The 8682-nt window shown below is 45.0% G+C and overlaps 5 non-coding genes across 5 annotated transcripts; 3 read left to right on the top strand and 2 right to left on the bottom strand.

Annotated features, from left to right (window-relative positions):
* Positions 1 to 95: 95 nt before the first annotated feature.
* Positions 96 to 177, bottom strand: TRNAL-AAG (transfer RNA leucine (anticodon AAG)). Its single transcript has one exon. It is a non-coding gene; the product is annotated as a tRNA-Leu (tRNA).
* A 1025-nt stretch (positions 178 to 1202) lies between these two features.
* On the top strand, positions 1203 to 1274 carry TRNAP-CGG (transfer RNA proline (anticodon CGG)). The gene has a single exon. It is a non-coding gene; the product is annotated as a tRNA-Pro (tRNA).
* Positions 1275 to 2136: 862 nt separating this feature from the next.
* On the top strand, positions 2137 to 2208 carry TRNAW-CCA (transfer RNA tryptophan (anticodon CCA)). The gene has a single exon. It is a non-coding gene; the product is annotated as a tRNA-Trp (tRNA).
* A 2633-nt stretch (positions 2209 to 4841) lies between these two features.
* On the bottom strand, positions 4842 to 4923 carry TRNAS-GCU (transfer RNA serine (anticodon GCU)). Its single transcript has one exon. It is a non-coding gene; the product is annotated as a tRNA-Ser (tRNA).
* Positions 4924 to 5465: 542 nt separating this feature from the next.
* On the top strand, positions 5466 to 5600 carry LOC137564859 (U8 small nucleolar RNA). Its single transcript, XR_011030922.1, has one exon. It is a non-coding gene; the product is annotated as a U8 small nucleolar RNA (small nucleolar RNA).
* The last annotated feature ends 3082 nt before the right edge of the window (positions 5601 to 8682 follow it).

Below are 8682 nucleotides of genomic sequence, written 5' to 3'. Positions count from 1 at the left end.
GGAGCTGCAGAGAAGGGTTGGTTACCGCGTCAGGGTGCGATGGGCGTCGAAGGGTTGTAAGCAGCATCACAGAAGAGAGTAGGACAAAAAGTTACTGGCAGCGGTGGGATTCGAACCCACGCCCCCGAAGAGACTGGAGCCTTAATCCAGCGCCTTAGACCGCTCGGCCACGCTACCTGTTGTAGCAGTGAGCTGTAGTCATGGTATGTGAAACTTTGCCTTACTATATCTATACACAGCCACAAAAGCATTGATTAACATTTTTTTATCTTGGTTATTTCAGGCGTTTTGCAATCTATTCATCTGCAGCTCAGGAGAACCCTACATAGGATGTGTGGCTAATAGCCCTTTTATTACATTTATGTATTGTATGTATAGTCAAAGCACTGAGATGCATAGTTCACACGTGACCTGAAAACATTCAGCAAAACAGGTAGGTAGGTAGGTAATATTCATTTGATAGAATAAAGCTGGGTTCCCACCAAGGCTGGCGCTTCAATTACTGTAAGGGCTTGTTCACATTATTAGCGTTTGCTGATTATTTTTATTTTTTTTGTTTATGGAGGAGTTATTAAAAAGGGCCACTGGAGTGAGAGAAATGTGGAGGCTGCCATATTTATTTACTTTTAAGCAATACCAGTTGCCTGGCTGTTTCACAAATAATAACAACTGTACTTTGCCTAAAAGCTGTATATAGAGACTAATATGCTATTTTGTGAATAACACAATTTTTAAAAGCCTGATTTCTTTGTAAAAATAAATATGTACAAATGAATCATGTGCATCTGTAGAGCAGTGATGTATTAGCTGCTTCTCTCTGTTTAACACCAGTATTGGCTGCATTTTTTTTAATAATAATTCAATCACTGACTATAGTAATCTGGGCTACATGAAATACAGAAACAGAGCAGGCAGTACACTGCATACTAATAATACATACAGCCTCATCCTAAACACCAGCATAAGCTGCACTCTGCACTCTGTACAGCAAAACACTGCAGTAATCTTCACTGTGAATGATACAAGTGTAATGGCTGCACTTTGCAGTTTAACCTGTAGGGTGTGCTGTACTGCAGGAAACCAGCGCATAGTACAGAACAGTACTCAGAACACAGAGAGTTACACGCGCCCGACGTTACAGAATGGACGTAGCTTTGTGACGTGATGTCTATGTAATCAGGTGTCAGCTGGAGAAGTCACATGGCTCGTTGGTCTAGGGGTATGATTCTCGCTTCGGGTGCGAGAGGTCCCGGGTTCAAATCCCGGACGAGCCCATTTTTTGTTCAATGGATGGAGCAGATGCCGCGCATGTAGCGAACGACTACTGGTTGTAGCCATAACGTTCGGCTGGCATGATCTGAACGTGCTCATAGGAGCCATTTACAAACACCCATTCAGCATCTACCCAGCCTCTGATGCTCACTGATCCCTATTGCTTCAGCTGTGTACATTCTCTCCATTGTTTTACTCATCTCTCCCCTCCATTCTATAGCCTTCTGCCTATAATGCCAGGTCGTTGCATTACGTTAGTGCATAGTATTTTATTCCATATCAGTAATCCCTGATAGGTAGATAAATGGATACATGACAGATAGATACATAGTTAGCCAGATGATAGATGATTGTTAAATAGCCAGATGATAGACTTAGACAGAAAGATGGCTATAGTCATGGAAAGGATTAAATATTGATTGATCAATTGATAAATTATAGACAAATAGCTAGATAGAGCGATAGATATTGACTGACAGATATAGATAGATAGATAGATAGATAGATAGATAGATAGATAGATAGATAGATAGATAGATAGATAGACATGATAGTAGTTGCTTTGCATGTCCTCATGTTCAGTTTCTCTTCACTGCAGTACTTATGAGTGTATTATATTACTTTTACTGTAGATATATTATATGCTTTACTCTGTATTTGCTGCATTGATGTGTGTTACACCAGTCTTACCGATGATTTAAGCATATGCAGTATTAATAAAGACTACAGTTGTCCAGTAGCAGCACAATACAGTATATATAGAACAGTATATACATAGTAATGGAAGATACAGTATATCAGGGAGGGAAAGGTAAGAGAACAGCAATAGGCATCTAGCACTGTAGTGAATTTACAGAAGTAGTAGACCTCGTGGCGCAACGGTAGCGCGTCTGACTCCAGATCAGAAGGTTGCGTGTTCAAATCACGTCGGGGTCAAGTTCCTTTTGTCTCTATAGACAACTATGGTGCTTGATGTTTGTAGTTTAATTTCAGGATTTACTTGAATTGCATGCACACGAAAAAAACCATAATACAGCATAAAGCTACATCATTCATTCCATTTCCATATGCTAGCAGCCCCCTCTGCTGTCTTCCTATGTGAATATACAGTATCTAGGAATGTGATTCCTGCTTTCTCAGCTAATGCAACTAAGGGCTGGGGAGTGGGAGACTTATCCCATGATCACAGTCACCTATGTGCTGTACGTGTGATAAAACATGTATGTATAACAAATACTATGGGGACTTTATTTCTGAACCTCACTAAGACCTGAATTATCGCAAATTCTTTCTGTTTTAGGAAAGCAAACTTTTGTTTTTCTTAACATCTTAGTAAGGGGGCTTTTAGGACCATTGTAGTCCCTTACACACCCCAATGAGTTCTGGGTCACCATGAGCTTGCTGGTTAGTCTGTACCTCACTAAGAAAGTGTTCAAGAGATTTTAACCTAGAATTAAACTTAATTCCAATCATTAGCCGATACCCTTTTTCCCATAAGAAAATGGGGTTTGTGGGGCTCATGTTATGGTGAAACCCCTCCCAGTGTGTAGCTTGCCGCAACTGACGGCAGTGACGGGACCCGGTTCCCGAAGCTGCGGGCAGCGGAGGACGGCAGCGTGGAAATGATCGAAGTGGATGGGGCTGGAGGGAGCCCCAGGTATGTATATAATCTTTTTAATTGGTCAGCTCTAAGTCCCTTTAAAGAGGTTATCTGGAGTGTGTGTGTGTGGGGGGGGGGGGGGGGGGAGGGAGGGGGGGTTGGTGTTAAAAAATAAAAACTGACGCTTACCTAGGGCTTCTACCGGCCCCCTGTACCATGTCCCACGCCGTCCTCCAATGATCCGCCGTTCTCCGCCGCCAACCCCGGGTTAACGCAGCATCTCACCCGACTGTGGCTGCGCGACCGTGGCCACGTGCACCATCGGAAGCTTATTGCGCAGGCGCAGTACAAGAAAACTTCGTACTGCACCTGCGCAGTAAGCTCCCTATGACGCGAACGGGAGCGCGCATTATTCGTTTTGTTAGACGAATAACTGCCAGGTGCCGGCGGCAGCTGCCGGCAGGGACCGGGTGATCGGAGGAGGATGGCGCGGGACATTACTGCTACAGGGGGCTGATAGTTGCCCCAGGTAAGTGGCGGTTTTTATTTTCAACACCCCCCAGAGAACCCCCTTAAAGGACAAGCGAGGTTAATGAAGTAAACCAATCCTTACTCACCAGGGGCATCTTCCAGCCCCTACAAGTCACATGTGTCTCTTGCTGCAGCTCCGCTCTTCTCCTGTCTCCTGCTGGCAGCCCCTGAAGATCGCGACCCCCAAATCCCCCCCCCCCTCCGATGGGTCAGCATCTTCTCCGCATGTGCGGGCTACTGGTGCAGGTGCAGTACGCTCCGGATGAATTAGGTGCACACCTGTCTAGGGGACACCTACCCATCGCTGGATCGATTAGTGACCTTCAGAGGCTGCCAGCGGGAGACGGGAGAAGACCGTAGCTGCAGCGAGGGACACAGTGACTCGGCAGGGCTGGAAGAAGCCGCAGGTAAGTAAAGACAGATTTCTAAATTCACCTTGCTTGTCCTTTAACCCTTAACCCCCCTGGTGGTGCCTATCCCTTAACCCCCTCCCCCCTGGTAGTGCCTATGGAAAAGAAAAAGAGTTTCACTTACCTGGGGCTTCCTCAAGCCCCCTGTAGCCATCCTGTGCACTCAACGGTTCTTGAGTGTCCTCCAGTCCCCGCCGCTGGTTAGTTCAGTTTTTGGCCAAATTAGAGTCAGCCCCTTGGCAACGTATATTCTTCCAGCCGTCAAGCACATCCTACGCAGGCGCAGTATGCTAAAATTGCCACCGTGTATGCACAGAGTGCTCCCAATAATCAGAGTGCACGCAGCCGCGTCCTCACATGCGCAGTAGCCTCCGACTGGCCAACTTTGTGAGTGTCGCCACTGCTGGCTGGAGTGTCTCTGAAGGACGGCGCAGTCACAGGATGACTCCAGGGAGCTGCAAGACGTCAGACAAGTTAAACTGATTTTTTAAATCTTTTTATTTGTTTTACTTTAAAGTGAACGAGATATGAAGGATGAAAAAGATTTTATACATACCTGGGGCTTCCTGCAGCCCCATTCGCCTGGATCGCTCCCACGCCACCGTCCTCCGCTTCCCGCACTTACGTCAGTCGGACCCAGTATAGCATAAGAGAAGTGCGCTGTTTGCGTATCTCTCCAGCAGCTGCTATAGAGATACGTAGAGGGCGCACTTCTCTTGCGTAGACTGGCTTCGATGACGTCAGTGATGGGGCCCGATTCTTGTAGATGCGGCCAGCGGAGAACGGCGGCAGGAAGCACCAGGTATGTATAAAAAATATTTTTTTCATTCTTCATATCTGGTTCACTTTAATAGCCCTTTAATTCATATTAGAAAATAAGTGCTCTTTAACCCTTAAAAAAAATAATGTTAATTGGACCAGATGATGTGAAAGAGTAGCATTATTTCTCCAGAACTAAAAGCTGTTTCACTCATCAGAGACATCACACCTGCTGGTGGTAAGGAAATGTAGAGGGGGTAAAAACTTTGCGACGAGGGTGGGATTCGAACCCACGCGTGCAGAGCACAATGGATTAGCAGTCCATCGCCTTAACCACTCGGCCACCTCGTCTTCCTGTGTTGTGCCATAACTTACCACATAGTGGTGTTATGTCTCACTCAGATGAAATTCACTTGTGCAGTACGCTGAGTTTATGTTATATCTGGCTATAAGCAGCGGCTCTGGTTCCAAATTTCTATACCTCTATATATCTACCTCCATTGTCAGATATCTAATACATTATGCTCTGCTACTGCTGTGCCTATCTATCCAATATACTCTGTGATCAAGTAGTAGGATGCGGAAGGACTACGACAAAATGGCTGCCAGTGTTTGTTTGGAGTGCATGATGTAAGAAGGCTTAGGTTACGCCTTTATAGGCGTGTTCATGCAGATGACATTATGAGCCAGGCAGTGAATTGTAGCTTGGAAAATGGTTCTTATTAACGTGCATGAATCATTAAAGTTATATTACTCTAATTACCCAGGATGTAATGTATCGCTATAGACAGGAAAATGATGTTATGTGAGCAGTAGAAAATATCACGTGAGCTCGCCATGAGCTGAGATGGGAGTGCTGTGATCTGGTCTCTGCCTCTGCCCAATGTTCAGTATCGTCAGTGAGGTCAATCCTTACCTGTTCCTCCTTATGGAGAAACAGACATGATGAATGGAGGAGGCTGAGTGAGTGATTACGCTTATCTCCCCACCGCCCTGATCCGACAACTCAGGGATGGTGCCATTCTGAGTCCACTACCCACTGATGATCACTACAATTGTAAAAAAAATAGATTTGTAAATTAGTGATTGACTATAGAGATGGGAAGTTCGGATCTTTTCAATGATCTGGATGATTCGAATCGGATCATTGAAAAGATATCTCGGATCATTTTACTACCGAAGCATTCGGGGTGAGATGACTAGCAGGACAGGTCTTTCCCTGCTGTGGACAGGAGAAGGGGAGGGGGGTGGACACACAGAGAGAAGGGGAGAAGATGGACAGAGGGCAGGGAGTGGACAGAGGAGGGACGAGCAGAGAGCAGAAATGTTTGTGCACACAATACCCACATGCAGCAATCATATGCTTTACATGTATTTATTTCACCTATATGCTCATCTGTGTACTTTCCATGCAAACGTCACACAGTGAAGGAAAGCATTCCCAGAAGATAAGTGCAGCTGTTTAGTGCCGAGTGCGGGAGGATCATTTTGCCCTGCAATCACAGTGCCTGCAAAGTTACTGAGCTGTGCTGAGCCAAAAGCTTCCAATGTGATCACTGTGCAGCACTACGGAACAGCCAGCCTATAATGGGCAGCACATTGCAGCCAGTATGTGTGCTCTACACATATCTGGCAGTGGCACCCATGTCCCCTCTCTCTTATCTACCTGCTGTCCCTGCAAGGCTGCCTCCCATCCAACAGAGCGATCCATCTCTGCTTCCAGGACCCCGCTGCCCGCTGAGAGGGGGCGTGTCGCTCCTGGCCCCGCCCCTTTTGCGATCCGAATCGTTCATTTTGATGATTCGGATGATCGACTCATTAAATAGATTCGGATCAAAGATCCGAATCGTTCATGATCCGGACAACACTAATTGACTAAACATGTTTCTCTGATTGAATTGAGAAGATTGATGTAACAATCCTGCATGAATGGGAATCTGATATAGATGAAAAAAAGTCATTATGAGGCTCCCTGCACACTGCTAATGTAATTTGCAACTCCAATTCTGATTTTCCCTGAATGATATCAACAGAAACAACGCAGCATGCTGTAACGATTAAAAATCGGAATTACATGTAAATATTATTATTATTATTATTTAGTATTTATATAGCGCCGACATATTACGCAGCGCTGTACAGTGTATGTATATATATATATATATATATATATATATATATCTCTTGTCACTAACTGTCCCTCAAAGGAGCTCACAATCTAATCCCTACCATTGCCATATGTCTATATTATGTAGTGTAAGTACTGTAGTATCAATTAAAAATCAGAATCGATCGTTTTTACATCCAATTTTTAATCGTTAGTGCATGCTGCGTTTTTTTCTGTTGCTAGCGTTCAGGGAAAATCGGATTTGCAGTGTGCAGGGAGCCTAAAGCAGACCTGAACTTAGAACTTTTTGGGCCCGTTTCCACCAGTGTGGTGCGATTTTGATGTGGAAAATGCCAATTCGTATGCGTTTGTATGCGAATTTTCATGCGAATTCGCATGCGTTTTCATGTATTTGAAAGTATGCGATTTTGACCATGTCAGTGCTTGCTTTTACATTACACGAAAACGTATGCAAATTTTTGCATAGTGAAAACGCAGTAAATACATTTTATTAAATATATTACATGCGAATGGCACACTAGCTTTGCGGTGTGCGAATTCTGATGGCTCTGCTGTGCAGATTTTTTCTGTACAGTCCACCACACAGTTTTCCTGACAAGTGGAAACAGGCCCATTGACTATTTTTGGCTATGCAAATCTGCATGCAGAAAACGCATGCAGATTCGCTCTTGTAGAAACGGGCCCTTTTTCTGCTCTAAAAGACAAGCAACAGCATAATAAACTTTTAAAGAAAAACATTTCTTTGTTATAGCAGATATAAAATCTGCAATAAATCCACATTGTGTCTACTTCCTGCTTTCATGGAAGCATACATTTTGTTAACATCCTGTGTCCATGACAGTCACATGACACAGCTGAGAGATCAAATTACAACTAGTCAGGGCCGGATTTGTACTTTCCAGCACCCTAGGCCGGCTGTCACCAACCGCCCCCCGCCTATTCTGTCCAACTCTGACTGGTGTTCACTGGGTTACATGGGCTCCTGTCTGTTTTGCTGCTTTGCCCCCCCTGTTCAAAGAAGCAGTGCATGCTCTGTCCACTCCATGTAATTTTGCACTCCAGCCTGGATGCACAGCAGGCAATAGTGTTCAAGGCTTGCTAATTCAGAAATTATGCTCATATATGAGCAGCACTTGTCAAGTACACATACCCATAACACTCCAAGGGTATCATTCATAAAGAGGCTGTCGGTAAGGGGAATCAGTGCGGGAAAACACCGCTGGCGGTGTTTTAGACTTCTGGGTGGGCATTCATAAAAAAGTATCCATGTGCGGAAGCACTGCGGAGATTCCCCGAACTAGGCTGGCGATAGGCAGGCGGTAGGCAGGTGGAGACACGGAAGCTGCAGAGTTGATACATTTCTCCGTGTTCCGTTCTGCTGCAGCTGCCTGGGAGGTCTGTGTGTCTCCATTCACTTGCATTGGTATCGCCACATCAGAGGGAGCGGGACTTCCCGACCTGACACCGCTTGCGGTGTTCTTCATGAATGAACATTTTGCTACATTTGTTCCGATAATCACCGCACAAGGCGGTGATTTATCACTCTGCTCGTTAGTGTCATTTTTTCATGCGGAAAGAGCCTTTATGAATGCTGACTTTGCCGAGTGGTCGGTAAAGTCAGCTGTTTTTAGCATTTCCGCATGCGGAAATGCTTTATGAATGATAGCCAATGCCTCGGCTGCTGTGCACATGCATACAGGACAGGAGTGCATAATAACAAGAAGCCCGAGAGGACAGAGCATGCACTGCTTCTTTGTCCTTTGTGCGACTTGCTTCAGTCAGAGTCACAAACAGGTGATGGTGCAGCGCAAAGGAGAGAAAACCATCCAAAACAGAACAGGTAAGTAGAAGGATCCAACACTACACACGCTGGCATAGATGTAGTGTAATGCTAGGTACACACGATGCAATTCTGACAGATTTACTGTCAGATCGATTATTTCCAATGTCTGATTTCCGATCAATTTTTCAATCGATTTTCC

This window comes from Hyperolius riggenbachi, chromosome 3 (assembly GCF_040937935.1).
Source record: "Hyperolius riggenbachi isolate aHypRig1 chromosome 3, aHypRig1.pri, whole genome shotgun sequence".
Classification (NCBI taxonomy): Eukaryota; Metazoa; Chordata; class Amphibia; order Anura; family Hyperoliidae; genus Hyperolius; species Hyperolius riggenbachi.
Note: the sequence above shows the minus strand (reverse complement) of the source record. Positions and strands in the feature narration are given on the sequence as shown.